At 41.2% G+C, this 17,219-nt stretch overlaps 1 long non-coding RNA gene across 1 annotated transcript; it reads left to right on the top strand.

Annotated features, from left to right (window-relative positions):
• Positions 1 to 593: 593 nt before the first annotated feature.
• LOC309634428 lies at positions 594 to 15,582 on the top strand. The gene is made up of 2 exons (XR_014248096.1): positions 594 to 10,664; positions 10,984 to 15,582. It is a non-coding gene; the product is annotated as an uncharacterized lncRNA (long non-coding RNA).
• The last annotated feature ends 1,637 nt before the right edge of the window (positions 15,583 to 17,219 follow it).

Here is a 17,219-nt window from a genome sequence, read left to right as displayed (position 1 = left end):
CACAAGCAGCAGGGGCTCTTCCGGGAAACCAGTGAGGGCAGTGACCAGGGCTGCCTCGTTCCTCTCCCCTGCGTGGAGGAAGGTCCCAGCATCGTCCTGCAAACCGTGCCCGCATCCCATCTCCCGAATTCAGAGTCACTGTGAAGCACCACTCCCAGCCAGAAGCATCCTCTCCTCTGCACCATATCAAGGGAGGAGGGAGAAAAGACACAGGTCCAGACCTCAGCGCCAGGCATGGAGTAGGGATGAAATAAGTAACTGGAATGAACGGATGGATCCAGGGCCTTAGCACTCAGAATTCCAGCAGATGATAGGGTTGAAAGAACATGGACTTTGGAGTCAGAATTGTTTGGGATTAAATTCTGTCTCTTCTTTGTATTTGCTGTGTGACGTTGGGTGAGCCCCTAACCTCTCTGAATCGGTTCTCTCATCTGCAAACAGACGGGGGGTAATAATATGAACTTTACTTGTGTGTGAAGCATGATTGAGCGAAACTGGGGGGAAGTTTCCTTTCTTTTGTGGCCCTGGATTCTACTCTTACTCTATGCTTGTTAACTATGTGCCTTTGGGAAAGTCACAGTTTCCATACGCCTGTTGTAAGGATGGGTAACGATAAACCAGTAACGTTAGTAACGACACCGGAGAAGCAGCAGCAGCATGCCTGCTCTACGCTGAGCGCTGACGGCAGAGCCGGCGTTTTCTGAGTGTGTCCTGGGATTAAACAAGACATCAAAGGCCTAGAACTATACCTGGCACAGACTGTGTGATACTGTCATTATTTTGGCCCCAGAGGGCAATGGTGGGCGAGACAAGCTGATGCCAAATCAGGGGTCAAAGCTCATGGTCAAGAGTGCCCAGGCAGGGCTTCCCTGGTGGCGCAGTGGTTGAGAATCTGCCTGCCAATGCAGGGGACATGGGTTCGAGCCCTGGTCTGGGAAGATCCCACATGCCGCGGAGCAGCTGGGCCCGTGAGCCACAACTACTGAGCCTGCGCGTCTGGAGCCTGTGCTCCGCAACAAGAGAGGCCGCGATAGTGAGAGGCCCGCGCACCGCGATGAAGAGTGGCCCCCGCTTGCTGCAACTAGAGAAAGCCCTTGCACAGAAACGAAGACCCAACACAGCCAAAGTAAATAAATTAATTAATTTTAAAAAAAATTAAAAAAAAAAAAAAAAAAAAAAGAGTGCCCAGGCAGTAGCTGCAACTGGGAACTGTTGTCTGAACATCTCCTCTTCTCCTTTCAGACCAGCAAGGATGTGTCACTTGCCCAGGGTCTCAGCCCAGAGTCCAGGTCCTGACCCCTAGCCCAGTGCTGGCTCCTCAAAACTGCTGGGCTGTCCTTCCAGTGGAGGCGCCACCAGACCCCTTCTGGCACTCAGCCCTCTCTCTCCTGGATTTCAGGTAACAGCTGCTTGGTTTCCCAGCTGCCCCTCCGGCCTCCAGCCTACCTTCTCTTCTCCTCTACAATCTTCCCAAAGGGCAAACCCAATCATGCCACTCCCCTGCTGAAAAATCCATTGCCTGACCCTTAAATCTGAACTCCTTACAATAGCTCGACCCTCAACCCAGCCACATGCATGCTCTGAATGATTTCCTAAGGCTGCGCATTGCCTCATGGTCCCTGGCTTTTGCAGATGCTGGTCCCTTTGCCTCCCACACCCTCTCCTATCCACTAGTTCATCCTTTAATTCAGCAAATTATATTGAGCTCCTATTATATGCCAGAAATGGTACAAGATGCTGACTTTCTGGCAATTAACAAGATACAGTGTTTTTGGCCCCTTGGAGTTTACATCACAGTGGTGAGAGACACAGCCTAGAAAGAGAACCAAGAACCAAAATACGTAGATAGTTTGTATTTATTTATTTGTTTGTGCATGTGTATGTGTATGGGTGGGAAATGCCACGAGGAGAAAGTAAACAGCACAATATGATGGTCCCTGGGGTGAGGGGCTGGTGGGTTTGGATTACTGATTCATCAAGCTAATGTTTACTTATCCACACACTAATCAGGCCCACCTCCTCCAGGAAGCTTTCCTGGATCAGAACTCCCTTAGTCTGTGTTCCCAGAGCACCCTGCCCTGCCTTGCCCATGCCATGTCTGGGCACTTAACGTACCAAACATAACCTGGGGTTTAGTGTCTGTCTCCGGAAGCTGTGAGCTCCCTGGGGGCTGTGGCTGTGACTTTTTGTGCCTGGCCCCGAGGAAGTACAGCTGATGGCTGTGAGTGAATACACGGGCCCCTTGGTCAGATGGCTGGGGCAGGGGGAGTGAGACATCAGGGAGGAGATCCTGGTGGGGCTGCCCCCATTCTATTTAGAAGAGTGCAGTTGAAGATAAAATTGTGGAGGTCAGCTGGGTATTTGTATATAAATGACAAAGGTGGTCAGGAGCTTTTGATGAGCTCCTCATTCATCCTGCTCCCATCACCTTCCTGTCATTTTCTAGTTATTTAGAACCAACCGGCCAGATAGCCCCTAACCAAGCAATATACATGTTAATGTGGAGAGCAGAGGCTGAGACGGAAGTAGCAGCCAAAACACATTATTCAAAGGGAAGACGAGAAGGAAAAGAAATGAATGGGGTAGAGGCTGGAGGCAGCTGTTGCCTTCATTGAAAGTCACCACCAGCCTTGTCTTCCTAGGGCCCGGCACCCTGCAGTGCCCTCCACCCCACTCCCCACTGCCCAGACTCTCCCCTCCAACACTCCTCTCCCAACAAAACACCCTTAGTTTATTTTTAGCACTTTCCAGAAAGCCCCTGGAAGCCTTGCTTTAATTAGAATGGTACTCAAGTAACCTAGAGCTACTGATGGAATGATTTCTTCTCATCTTGTTGACATTGTGTAGGGGGTGGCCAAACCTGTTTTCAGAGGAGTTGAAAATTTAGCACTTATTTATTTCTCTTGGCCAACTGATATCAGTCCAAGGAGGCGTGTGAGAAAGAACACCAGAGCTGGCAAGAGGAGGGGGCGCTAGCTTCTCCTCCACTCACGAGCTGTTGGAGCTGACACCTTCCCCTGTGGGACGAGCCATTTCCTTCACCTGTGCAATGGGGTTCCCACGCCCGCTAGCTTTCCTCCTGGGTTACAGTGAGGAACAAATGAGTCCAGGAGAGACAGGGATATTATGAAATGAGGTACAGTGGAAGCACTGCAGTATCAACTACCTAAGCTTGCGCAGAGAGGACGAGGAGAGAAGGTAGGAGAGAGCAAAGGGGTCAGATCCCTGGGTTCTTGAGCACTGCTGCTTCTACCCTTCACTCTTGGGCAGCCCACATTCTCTTTGCAGCCGACTCCTCTGGCTGGAGTCTTAGGAAGGATAGAATGGTTGGAAAGTTTTTTGTTTTATTTTTGTGTGTGTGTGTGTGTGTGTGTGTGTGTGTGTGTGTTTTTAAAGATTGATTGATTGATTGATTGATTGATTGCTATGTTGGGTCTTTGTCTCTGTGCTAGGGCTTTCTCTAGTTGCGGCAAGCGGGGGCCACTCTTCATCGCGGTGCGCGGGCCTCTCACTATCGTGGCCTCTCTTGTTGCGGAGCACAGGCTCCAGACGCGCAGGCTCAGTAATTGTGGCTCACGGGCCCAGTTGCTCCGCGGCATGTGGGATCTTCCCAGACCAGGGCTCGAACCTGTGTCCCCTGCATTAGCAGGCAGATTCTCAACCACTGCGCCACCAGGGAAGCCCTGTTTTTTTTAAAGCAAGTGATTCAGGAGACCCTCCGGGGTGCTCTGGAGGATCAGGGACCCTTGCGGTTCCAGGCCCCAGCTCCACAAGTCATGGACATGGCATTGGAGGTACCTGATAGATGGGCTCTGGTGGGCTTCCCAGAGTCTTCCCAGGCGCAGCCAAGGTGTCAAGGCGTGTGGCGAGGGCCCACAGCCCTCCTGGCAGCATGCTCAGGCAGACACATGCCCGCAGAGGTGAACACACAGCTACTCTGATGCAACCCTGCACACACCTCCATGGGCACACACACGCACACACACGCATGCTAAAAACATACAAAACTTTGGCGTAGGAACTGTATTAGTCATAGCAGGTTGGGTTATTCTGCCTGTACTCTGTGTTAGCCATTACAGGTTAGGTGACCCTGCCATAACAAACAACCCCAACTAGCTCAGTGACTTAGCACAACCAGAGTCTATTTCTCTCTTTTGCACATTTATTGTGGATCTGGGTAACTCCAGGGCAACTTCACTCCAGATGTTGGCTCGGTCCTCCCCAATGCATTATCTTAACGGCACCTCTGCATTAATACATATTGCCATGGCAGGATCGGAAGCAAGCACCAGCCATTAAATGCTTTGGCCCCAAGGTGACACACTATTATTCCTGATGGTAGGAGAACCAGGATTGACGAACATCAGTTACATCTTCTACTCTCTGAGGTCCCTCCCAGGCCTCAGTTTTCTTCTCTGGGCTTCATTTCCTCCTTCAAGTAAGGAAGGTGAGCTGGATGACTTACTGCTCAGATATTCTGTTGTAAAATATGGCCAAAAGTCTCCATTTGCCTTGTTGTTTTAGTGCTCTGGATCAAGTCCCTCTGACATCCCCAAAGTCACCCTACTTTATGAGAAATACCTGAGGGGTGTCCCTGAGAATCTTCCTTGCAGAGCTGGCTTGTGCATTCATGAGACAGTCATTCCTGAAGAATGAAGTATATCCACCTTAATTTAGTGTATGAGGTTTTCTAATTTTAGTCCCAGATTAGTTTTCCAGGATCATCTGTTACTTCAACTCCAGTCCAAATTGACAACTGACTGTTTCTTAGATATGATCTTGGCCTTTATCTTATGCTGCTTTTCTCCTTGTCTATTCTGCTCTAGGCCACACTAGCCATTTTTTTTAAAAAAGTTTCTCAAACATGCCAAACTTATTCTGGCCTCAGGGCCTTTGCACTTGCTGTTTTCTTTGCCATGCTTTGCCTCAGCCCAGCTCTATCTCATCACTCTCTTCTCAATCTTTTTTACTATCTTATCTAGAGTATGTCCCCTCCAGTTATCCTAACATATTGTCTTCATGTAACATCATTAACAGAAGTCATTTTGTATCCTTATTGTTTATGTTTATTGTCTGCCCTTCCCAATTAGAATGTAAGCCCCTGAAGGCAGGGGCCTTGTCTGTCTTCTTCTCCCCTGTATCCCCAAATCTTAGAACAGTGGTTGGTACATAATAGTTGCTCAGTAAAATCTGTTGATTAAATTGATGCTGGCTTCTCAGCATCTGGTCTCATTACTTCATCACCTTGAAGGACTCCCACCCCATCCCCATTTCAACGTGTCTAAATTTATGTTTTTCAAGGTCAGATTAAAGGCTACCTTTTCATAGTTTTTCACTTATCCATGTTTCCAGTCCTCCCCCTGCAAGAAGGGATACCTTATCTCCTCTGAACACCTATCATATTGTTAAAAAGCAGAATTCAACTGTGTAAGTTGTAAAGATCTTATTGGCTTTTTTCAATGATTCATGATCTCTGAGGAGCTGTATGAAAATGAAAGACTTATAGGCAGAAGGGAGCGGGACACGGAAGAGTTACACTAGCAAAAAGCAAATTGGTTGTGATGAGGTCACCTACCTTTAGGGATGGCAGGGGCCTGTCAGGCAGATGACCTCACTAGTGCTAACCAGGTCATTCCTGATGACTAGTTTAAGATTCTATTTCTAGGAGGGGCTAAAAGTGTAATTAAGTGTTAATTCTTGGTTTGGTGATGTGGGGCTTAGCTTAAGTGACTCCATTTTGGGCCTGTTGTCTTGTTTTTAACAATTCCCCCCTTTTGATCAGACTCTCAGACTAACTGAGAGGTGTGATCAAAATTTAAGGCATTAGTGCTATTCCCTGCTATTGCTCTGAAGTTCCTGTAGATTTTGCTGATTCTCTGTGTGATATTCACTGGTCATGACTTGGAATTCATAATTTTTAAGTTGGTCACTCTCTTCATTCTTTTTCTGATATTTCAGTCTTAGGGAGATGATTTGCTTGCTTGTTAGTGGCTGCAAAAATGCATTTAAAGCTTCATTGCGGCACTATTTACAATAGCCAGGACATGGAAGCAACCTAATTGTCCATCGACAGAGGAATACATAAAGAAGTTGTGGTACCTATACATAATGGAATATTACTCAGCCATAAAAAGGACAAAATAATGCCATTTGCAGCAACAATGGATGGACCTAGAGACTGTCATACTGAGTGAAATAAGTCAGACAGAGAAAGACAAATATCATATGATATCGCTTATTTGTGGAATCTAAAAAAATGGTAGAAATGAACTTATTTACAAAATGGAAATAGAGTCACAGATGTAGAAAACAAACTTATGGTTACTGGGGGGAAAGCGGGGTGGGGGGAGGGATAATTGGGAGACTGGGATTGACAAATACACACTACTATATATAAAATAGATAACTAATAAGGACCAACTGTATAGCACAGGGAACTCTGCTCAATACTCTGTAATGACCTATACGGGAAAAGAATCTAAAAAAGAGTGGATATATGTATATGTATAATTGATACACTTTGCTGTACACCTGAAACTAATGCAACATTGTAAATAAACTATACTCTAATAAAATTTTTTTTAAAAAATAAAACTTTTGAGAGAATACAGTGCACCAGGGAGACTAGGATGATTATTATAAGCAAGATAATTCTTAATGTCTGGAGTGCACTTCAGAGCCATGGTCCCCAAGACCCAAAGCAATCAGAATAAAATAAGTCAAAGAAAGACCCCACTGAAGTAGTCACTTTCTTAAACCAACTGCCTTGTTCACTGACCTTATGTAGCTGAGTCTCAACTTCCCCAGAAGTGTTAATCCAGGTGTAGCAGGTGGTGTTGGCCACAGCACAGACATCTCCTTGCTCAGTTAAAAGATAATAAAGGGCTATCCTATTTTTAAGAACAACTTTGGCCAGAGAGTATAGGGATTTTTGTTGGGCAGCTATTGTTTTAGCAGCAGATTCTGCAATATCTTCAAGAGTTAAGGAGAGATTCCTAATCATAGACTCATTTGCACTTACTCTTAGCCAGGAGAACACTGATCTACCAATGGAAGCTAATTTTGAATCTTGAATTGCTCCTGGTAATTTTGGTTTGAGTCTGTGGCTTGGGACTAGAAAGGCGACAGCCCTGAGGTCAGTACAACTTAAAACCCTGTAGACTGCCTAGGTGGTTTTATTCTGGTTACTTTTGCCCTGTGTCCCTTTCCTTGTACAGAGCCTGGAAGCAGGATTCCCTGGGTATGGGGTTATTAACCAGAGACAGGGAAATGGACACCCAGGGTTAGGGAGTCTGACACAATAGAGAGAAACTGAATTTGTTCCAGAGAAACTGAGGTATTGGAAATCAGGGAGAAGTCTGTGATAGAAAGAACTATAGGATCAACAGCACTGTGGCAAATCCAACAGTTGTTTGGAGGTTGGATTACTTTCCTTTGCGATAGCCTGGGATGTGTGAACAATGGCATTATCTTTCCAGGGCAGAGCAAGGCAAAAGCTGGACAAAAGGTCATAAAGACCTTCGTGGTATAAGAATTAGAGAAAAGATGGCCAGAGAGGGAAGGAGAAATGGAAAGAAATATTCTTGATCTCATGTCTTGGGAGGAAGCAGTGTACCTTGATCTTGGCTACTTCTCTTCCTAGGCAATTTGATTTTGAGGTCTCCAGTGTTTACATGAGACTGGATATCAGGTGGAGCCTCCTTCAGTTGTGAAAGGTACACTCAAGTTTCAACACCTTGTAATTTGGCAGTGGTGTTATTGGTCAAGAATACGTTGTAGGGTCTTTTCTATGAATCTCACTTTTGCAAAATAATCAGAATAAAACAATAGCTGTCTGTAAATGAAAAAGAGTTAAAAATATCCATGGTTAGAGGCCTGTTGTGAGTTCATTATAATGGAATTGACAAGGAAATTTGGTTATTTCTATGTCACACAACATTTTAAAATAATGATGGGAATTATGACTGATAATATTATACCAGGAGATATCAGATTTCTAGGAAATTCATACAGTTTCTGAAATTCTTATAACATATGCCTATACAAATACAATGAAAGGAGGCTTAGTATTACTTCCTATTTGACAATGCTTCCCATGTAATTGAACATGTCAAATAAGCCTATTTATTTTAATCTCTCTCTTTTATAAGGAGAGAGAACAAATCTTTTGAGATATCTCAGGGACCCTCTGGAAAACCCCAAAGTTAGTTAGAGTTCAAAAAGACTTCATTTAGAATTTGATTTGGGGAAGTTTGCCAAAAAATATCAAAAGTTATGGACACTTGAATAAAAGGATCACAGATCATTATGAAACAATACTCAATTATCCACTGAACCAAAGAGACAATAAAAGATTTTAAAACAAATACAGAAGGTTACATAGTTGTGAGCAAAACTTAGATCTTTTTTAATATTGAGAAGAAGACTCTGTTTTCTTAAGTAATTAAAGGACTGATTAAGACAACATGTAGCACAGGAAATTATTTTGATAAAACACAAAATCTTTGCTTTCTAGGCAGATTATTTAAAAGGTAAAAAAAAAAAAATCACAATCTGTTATCAAAAGTAGACCAAAAATCCAATAAAACTTTGTCCTTTTAACAGAGAGAAAAACAATTCTAATTTTCAGTGTACTTTTGATATTAAAACTCATTTTTTAATTTAAATAAATTTATCCCAATCTTACCCAACTTGACCATGCATAAAATTCTTTCCCAAGATTCTTTTCCCACAAAACTGATAAAAGTTCATCCTATTTTCCCGCCTCTTTCTCATTCTGGAACAATCAATCATTCTACTTTCCTTGTCTACTTTTCACACAGAGTTGTTTCCTTTCATCCTTATTATTTCTGCATAGTCTTAAAATTAAAATTCCTAACCCTTAAAATTCTTAATTAAAATTCCCAACCCTTAGAATCCTTAATTCCTAGTGAGGAATTACCTAAGAGGTAAGCAATGGTGGACTGTCTCTTATACTAGCATTCTGTGTATTGCCAAACTTATAAATATATTTCATAATTTCTGGAAGTATATTCTTCCTCATTGTAAATTTTTAAATGTGGCACAGAACATGTTTACTAATAGACCCAAATATCTTAAATTTCTCAGTAGTAAGAAGCCAAAAGTAGATAAGCCTATGTTCACTAATTAAAATTTCAGTATTTTATTTTATTTGTAAATGATCTAGATATTCAATGACTATCAATTATTTGATTTAACTTAGCAAAACTCTAAGATTTCAAGTTATCAAAAAGATTTGGGGAAACTATTTAAATAGACATGCCATGGAACATAATTCAACATAATTTCTGAAAATTCACCTAGAAACTTTTGTTCCACTTACATATATTTAATTCACTTGTTCTCAACAATTATGTTTAGCATACTCATGAAAATTTTATCTTACCAAGTTATTTTTCTTGGAGACAAATTTTGTAACAGAGATAACACAAAATTATTTGACTAGTAAACCCAGGCAGAATAAAAGCTGCATGTCTGCATTATTTTTTAATGCTGATAACCCTGAAGACATAATTAATTTAATTAAACTAACAAACTTAAACTACCTTTAATGCTGAATACTTTCCCAGATCACGTGAACTTGAAAAATATTTGGGTTCATTTTTACTGTATTTCTGAGAGTTTTAGGAATACTTAATTCATACAAGTCCTTGTTTGTTTTTAAGCCAATTAAATAACATTCTTTTACAAACTAATTTTAATAATACCATCCAGAGTTAGAAAAATATCTCACATTTACAATCTATGTATCTATCTATCTAGACACACATAAACATACAGACAAATGCAAACAGAGACCTTAGAGCCTTTGTTTTAAATTTTCAGGCATGAGATGAACGTAACAATGAAAAACCTCCTAGTTCATAAAGGAACAGTTGGAACTAAATTGTGTTTCTGGAAGATGGAATAAGTTAAGGTTAACTTCTCAGATGGCTAAAGCATTTTATTAATACTTGTGGAGAAGATACACGATTGTTCATACACCTAAGTCCCAAATAACCATTTCTTTCTTTTCTATTTTTTTTTCTGTTAAGAATTACCTCCCTGAGGTTTGCATTTTAAAGAGATAACCTAGATAAGAGTTCCTGGAAAGGACCAGGTCAAACATTTACGTCTCAAGGGCACAGGGAAAGAGTGCAAGCACCATCAAGAAGAACTTTTGATTCCTAAGGCCAGAATTTTTATAAGATTTACAAGCTCTTTGAAATAAATAGGTGAGGTTTTAGGCTTGATAAAAAGGATAGGTGAACTTTGCATTGTTTCTGGAGCTGCATTTTCTGTTCTTGTAAAGATCCAATTTACAAGACAAAATTTCTCAATGAATTGGTTGCAACCTGAATGGTCAGGCCATGGGCCGACACAACCATACAACTACATTATCCTCAATTTGCTTCTTCAATGAAGGTGGAAATCAAAAGATTTCTATGTTCTAGAGTTAGAGCTGTGTGTCTTTGGAATGTTTAATAAAGCCTTCCACAAAGTCTTCAGAGGTTTTTCCTTCCTGCTGGGTACATTTAGCCTAGGGGAGAAGGCCTAAAAAAGTTTCGTATTAGCTTTTGAATATCAGCTTCTAATCTGGCCAACTTCTGACCATAGAGCTACTTAAAAAAATCCTTTAAAATATCACACCAGGGGCTTCCCTGGTGGCGCAGTGGTTGAGAATCCGCCTGCCAATGCAGGGGACACGGGTTCGAGCCCTGGGCTGGGAAGATCCCACATGCCGCGGAGCAACTAAGCCCGTGAGCCACAACTGCTGAGCCTGCGCGTCTGGAGCCTGTGCTCCGCAACAAGAGAGGCCGCGATAGTGAGAGGCCTGCGCACCGCGATGAAGAGTGGCCCCCGCTTGCCGCAACTAGAGAGAGCCCTCGCACAGAAACGAAGAACCAACACAGTCATAAATAAATAAATAAATTAATTAATTTAAAAAATATGTACTAAAATATCACACCAGGTTTTAGACAGGACAAACAATAAATATTCCTGGCAATATTGGACAACCCCATGGACTGAGGGGGCATCCTCAAAGAGGTTGCAAAAGACATTACCTTCCCAAGATCCAGAGCCATTCCCAAAGATAGCTAAAATAAAGAAGGAATTAGACAATTTCCCTGAGGGCTGGAAGCAGTCTGATAGGACCCTAGATGCAAATGGAGTTCAACCCATATCTCTGTCCAGCCTCAGCTATCCACAAATGAGGTGCAACCCACATTTCTGTCTGGCTTATTTTTGAGTGTAGCTCTGGTATCTACCGCTACTTGGCAAGGTTTCCCAGTAATTTTAATTTTAGTTTCCCTTGGTTGTTTAAGGGAATAATGTAGAAGTTTGCTAGAAAATCCCTCAGAGTCTCAGCAACCGTGGGAGGGGCCCAAATGGGGGCCCTTCTTCAAGGGTAGATATGGGGGTGTCTGTAAGACCATAACTTGGTGGACTTTGTTTATAGTCGTATTGTCTCTTTAGAGTGGAAGACAATTCAGACAGAGGATTAGCACAATGAATAATCAAGTAAAGGAGGATAGAGGGGGAGAGGTAGGCGTTGCATCTGTCATGTAGTCTTCTGTTTTAGGTACCTCTATGTTTTTAATTTTCATTAGCCTTTTATGATGAATCTTTCAATGAAGCTATTTTGGAATTTTGAAGCCTTTTGGAGGCTTCCACATGCCAATTAAAAGAGGTATCCCATTCTGTTTGATTTGGGAACACTTACTTTCAAGTGCACTTCTTAAATGAACAATCTTGTCTAATTGGAAAGTTCATCATAATGGCCATTGTAATTTTAGACTGTCTTTAGTAAGATTTTGCCATTTTTGTAGATATCTACAGCTTTGGGGACCACAGTTCTTAGACACAAAATAAGCAAATGTGCTAGAAGGTGGTGTTCTCAATTCTTTGGATCTTGAGGATCCCATTTCTTTAGCTAAGACTTGGGTGTCTTGGAGCCAAAATTAATACCTATGAGGAATATACCCTCTTGACACATATCTTGTCAGGTTTCAGCAAGGACAAACAGTAAATACTCCTGGTAGTATTTGACAACCCTTTTGGACCCATGAGCCATCCCCAGAAGGGTGCAAAAGGTATTACCCTCCCAAGATCCAGAGCTACTCCTAAGGATAGTCAAAAGAAAGAAAGATTTAGATAATTTCCATGAAGGCTGGCAGCAGAGTGGTATGATCTTAGCTGCAAATGGAGTACCAGTGCACTGGGGATTGTGTGGTTTTACAATGTACTTTATTGCATGGAAATTTTCTTGAGGTTGGTCGGTGACCTAGTGTCAATCTAACCCATTCCATGACCAGCTTATTCTAATATGGGAATCTCTGAGTCAGGGAGCAAATGGTCAAACAGCTTTTAAGTACTAGATCTGTGCCCACCAATTGTGCAGCTTTTGCCTTCTGAGATTCCCATTAGCAATAGCCTTTACCTCATGTGCACATGTACAGAAACCAACAGTAACCAAGGAAATGGAACTGTGGACACCAGCAGCAACCAAAGAGATGGTACTGTGGACTGACCTAGAGAAGGCCTTAGGTGCACACCATCAGCATTTCCCAAAGTGGGACCACTGACTGAACCAGCAGACCTCAATAAATGGGGACTAGGAACCAAGCCAAGGGCTAAGGACTCGGGTTCCAGATGGAACTGCCTTCCAGCCCAAGCTGACACTACGCCCTGGACTGGGACCACAGACTAACCAAGCACTAAGAACTGGTGCTCGGTTAGAGCCTCCTGTCAGTCTAGACTGACCCGTTAATCTTGGACTGGAAAGCCAATTAAATTGGGAGCTGGACACAAAGAGAATGGAGCTCAGAACCAAGAGGAACTTATCCATGGCCCTTGGAAATGGTGAGAAAGACAGAGAACTGAAAGGGTTTGTGGGTAAAAATGCCTGTGTTTCTTGTTGTCCCCAAAGCTATAAGTCTCCCTTGGATTCCATTGCTGCTACAAATATTGTTAAAAACAAAATTTAATTGAATAAATGTTAAAGATCTTACTGCCTTTATTCAATGATTCATGAATTGGAGAGCATCACATCTAGCAGATAGAAAGGTGCTCTGGGGAGCTGTACAAAATGAAAGACTTATAGGCAGAAAGGAGCAGGACAAGGAAGTTATACCGGCAAAAAGTGGGTTGGCTGTGGCAAGGTCACTTACCTTTAGTGGATGTCAGATGTCTATCACTAGTGCTGATCAGGTCATTCCTGATTAGCTGGTTCAAGATTCCATTTCTGGGAAAGACTGAAAGAGTAATTGTCTTGGTTTGGTGATGTGGGGCTCAGCATAAATAACTCTCTTTTGGACCTATTGTTTTGTTTTTAACAGTATCCAACAGAAATATTTGTAGGGATGGGGGGACAAGATGCTAGAGTAGGAAGATCCTGGGCCTGCCTCCTCTTGTGGACACACCAAAATTACAAATACATATAGAGAAAATATCTCTGAGAACCAACTGAAGACTAGTAAAAAAGATTTTCTACAACTAAAGATAAAAAGAAAAAGCCACATTAAGATGTGTGCAAGGGTGAAGATGCGATCTGGCTGGGACCCAAACCCCTGTATTGGAGACCCAGAGGCAAGAGGGGTCAGGAGATCTCAACCCCACATCAGGCTCCCCAACATGAGGGACATGTATGGGAAAGAAGAGCACCCATAATACCTGGCTTTGAAACCAGCAGGGCTTATGTGTGGGAGAGCTGGAGGACTGAAGGAGACCAAGGCTCTACTCTGAAAGGGAACATGCAAAAACTTACTTGCTGCAAGTTCCAGTGCAGAGGCAGCACTTTGAAAAGTGTCTGGGTCATATGTAAAGAAGATTCATTAGCTAACTTTAGGGTGTGTGCCTGAGTCAGGGATATGTTGGAAATTTTTCCAGGTATGGAGGAGTTGGTGAGCACCAGTTTGGGGTTTTTTTGTTTTTTTTTGGTTCACCTTCTGCCTAGGTGGCCCATTGCTGGTGGGCACCATTTTTGACTCTTCCCATCTAACTCATTAGCACCACTTGCTTTGCCTCAGGTTGACTTGTAGACCCAATCCAGCTGATGCTCCTCCATAGTGGTCCCCCTGCCTCACCAGATCCAGCTGTCATCCTTAGCTGCTACTGGTGTACCCCCAAAGCAGTTCCCACTACAGGCTTTAGTCCCACACACCAGAGTACTCATGACAGTTGTGGCTGGACCTTACAGCCAGCTGCATCAGGGGACAGGCCTGCACACTAGGGCACTTGCAGCAATTGTGGCCCAGCTACAGGAATAGGGCACATGCAGCCCACACTGGGGACACTCTTTGAGCACCTGGCTCTGTCACCTGGGGTAGGAGCATGCTACTGGGCCCCACAGGACACCTTCTACACAAAGCCACTCTTCCAAGTCCAGGAGACATACCTGATCTACCTAATACATACAAATAAACACAGAGAGGCAAAATGAAGAGAGCAAGGAATATCTTTCAAACCAAAGAAGAAGATAAAATCTCAGCAAAAAGAACTAAACAAAACAGAATAATCAATCTTCCAGATAAGTGTTCAAGGTAATGGTCATAAGGATGCTCACCAAATTCAGTAGAATAGAGGTACACAGTGAGAACTTCAACAAAGAGAAAATATAAAAAGAACCAATTAGAACTGAAGAATACACAAACTGAATAAAAAATACACTAGAAGAAACCAATGGCAAACTAAGTGATGCAGGAAAACAGATCAGAAATCTGGAGGACAGAGTAGTGGAAATTATCCAATCAGAATAGCAAAAAGAAAAAATGAAACAAAAAGAAGTTAGAATAGTTTAAGCGACCTCTGGGACAATATCTAGCATATTAACATTCAAAGTACTAAAAGTAAAAAATTTTTTAAAAACCCAAGGATACTCTATCTGGCAAGGTTATCATTCAGAATTGAAGGATAGATAAAGAGTTTCCCAGACAAGCAAAAGCTAAAGGAATTCATCACTGCTAAACCAACCTTGTAAGAAATGTTAAAGGGACTCCTTTAAACAGAAAAGAACAAAACCATAACTAGAAATATAAAAGTTATGAAAGATAAAAATCTCACCATAAAGGCAAACATATGGTAAAGGTAGTTGATTGACCCCGTATATATCGATTATGAAGGTTAAAAGATAAAACTAGTAAAATTATATGTATCTACTAATTAGTTAAGGGATACACAAAATAAAAGATGTAAAATACGACATCAGAAACATAAAACATGTGGAGGTGGGTAGTAAGAATGAAGTGCTTTTAGAATGTGCTCAAGCTTAAGTGATCATCAACTTAAAACGGACTGCTACATATATAAGGTGGTATATGAGAACCTCATGGTAACCACATCAAAAAACTAAGATACACAAAAACAAAGGGAAAGGAATATAAACGTAACACTAAAGAAAGTCAACAAATCACAAAGGAAGAGAGCAAGAAAAGAAAAAAGAAACAGACAAGAACAACAAAAATAACCAGAAACAATTAACAGAATGGCAATAAGTACATACCTGTCAATAATTACTTTAAATGTAAATGGACTAAATGCTCCAATAAAAGACATAGGGTGGCTGAATGGATTTAAAAAGAAGAACCATATACATGCTAACTACAAGACAGTCACTTCAGATTCAAAGATACTCACAGACAGAAAGTGAGGGCATGGGAAAGTATATTCCATGCAAATGGAAACTAAAAGAAAGCTGAAGTAGCAATAGACTTTAAAACAAATACTGTAATAGGAGACAAAATAGACTTTAAAATAAATAATGTAAAATAGACTTTGAAACAAATATTGTAACAAGAGACAAAGAAGGGCTTATATAATGATAAAGGGATCAATCTAACAAGAAGATATAACACTTATTAATATATATGCACCCAACATAAGAGCACCTAAATACACAAAGAAAATATAAACAGATGTAAAGGGAGCAACTGACAGTAATACAATAATAGTAGTGGACTTTAACACCCCAGTTACATTAATGGACAGAGCATCCAGACAGAAAAGTCTATAAGAGGACACTGGCCTTAATGGAAACGTTATAACAGAGGGATATATCTATCTATCTATCTATCTATATTCCTTTCAAGTGCACATGGAACATTCTCTAGGATAGAATAGATCATATGTTAGGTCACAAAACAAGTCTCAATAACTTTAAGAAGACTGAAATCATATAAAGGATCTTTTCTGACTGCAATATGAGATTAGAAATCAACTACATGCAAGAAGAAAACTGGAAGAAAACACAAGCACTTGGAGATAAGCATCTTGCTACTAAACAACCAATGGCTCACTGAAGAAATCAAAGAGGAAACCAAAAAATACCTTGAGATAAATGAAAATGGAAACACAATGTTTCAAAATCTATGGAACACAGCAAAGGTAATTCTAAGTTTATAGCAATACAGGCCTACCTCAAGAAACAACAAACATATCAAATAAACCACTTAAACTTACACCTAAAGAAACTAAAACAAGAAGAACAAAACCCAAAGTTAGTATAAAGAAGGAAATAATAATAACCATAGCAAAAATAAATGAAATAGAGACTTAAAAATAGTAAAAAAGATCAATGAAACTAAGAGCTGGTTCTTTGAAAAGATAAACAAAATCAATAAACCTTTAGCCAGGCTCATAAAAGAAAAAGACAGAGTGCCCAAATAAACAAAATCAGAGATGAAGGAGGAGAAGTTGCAACCAGCACCACAGAAATACAAAGGATCATAAGATGTTACTATGAACAGTTATATACTAAGAAATTGGACAACCTAGAAGAATATATAAATTCCTAGAAACATTCAACCTTCCAAGACTGAACCAGGAAGAAATAGAAAATATGAACAGACCAGTCACAAGTAATGAAATTGAAACTGTGATTGAAAATCTTCCAACAAAAAAAAGTCCAGAACAAAATGCCTTCACAGGTGAATTCTATCAAACATTTAGAGAAGAGGTAACACCCATCTTTCTCAAACTCTTCCAAAAAATTGCAGAGGAAGGAACACTCCCAAACTCAATCTATGAGGCCACCATCACCCTGATACCAAAACCAGAGAAAGGTAAGACAAAAAAAGAAAATTACAGACCAAGATCACTGATGAATATAGATGCAAAAATCCTCAACAAAATACTAGCAAACAGAATCCAACAACACATTAAAAGGATCACACACCATGATCAAGTGGGATTTATCCCAGGGATGCAAGGATTCTTCAATA

The sequence above is a fragment of the Balaenoptera borealis genome (genome assembly GCF_965194805.1).
Source record: "Balaenoptera borealis genome assembly, chromosome: 8".
Taxonomy (NCBI): Eukaryota; Metazoa; Chordata; class Mammalia; order Artiodactyla; family Balaenopteridae; genus Balaenoptera; species Balaenoptera borealis.
This window is presented reverse-complemented; position numbering and strand designations above follow the sequence as displayed.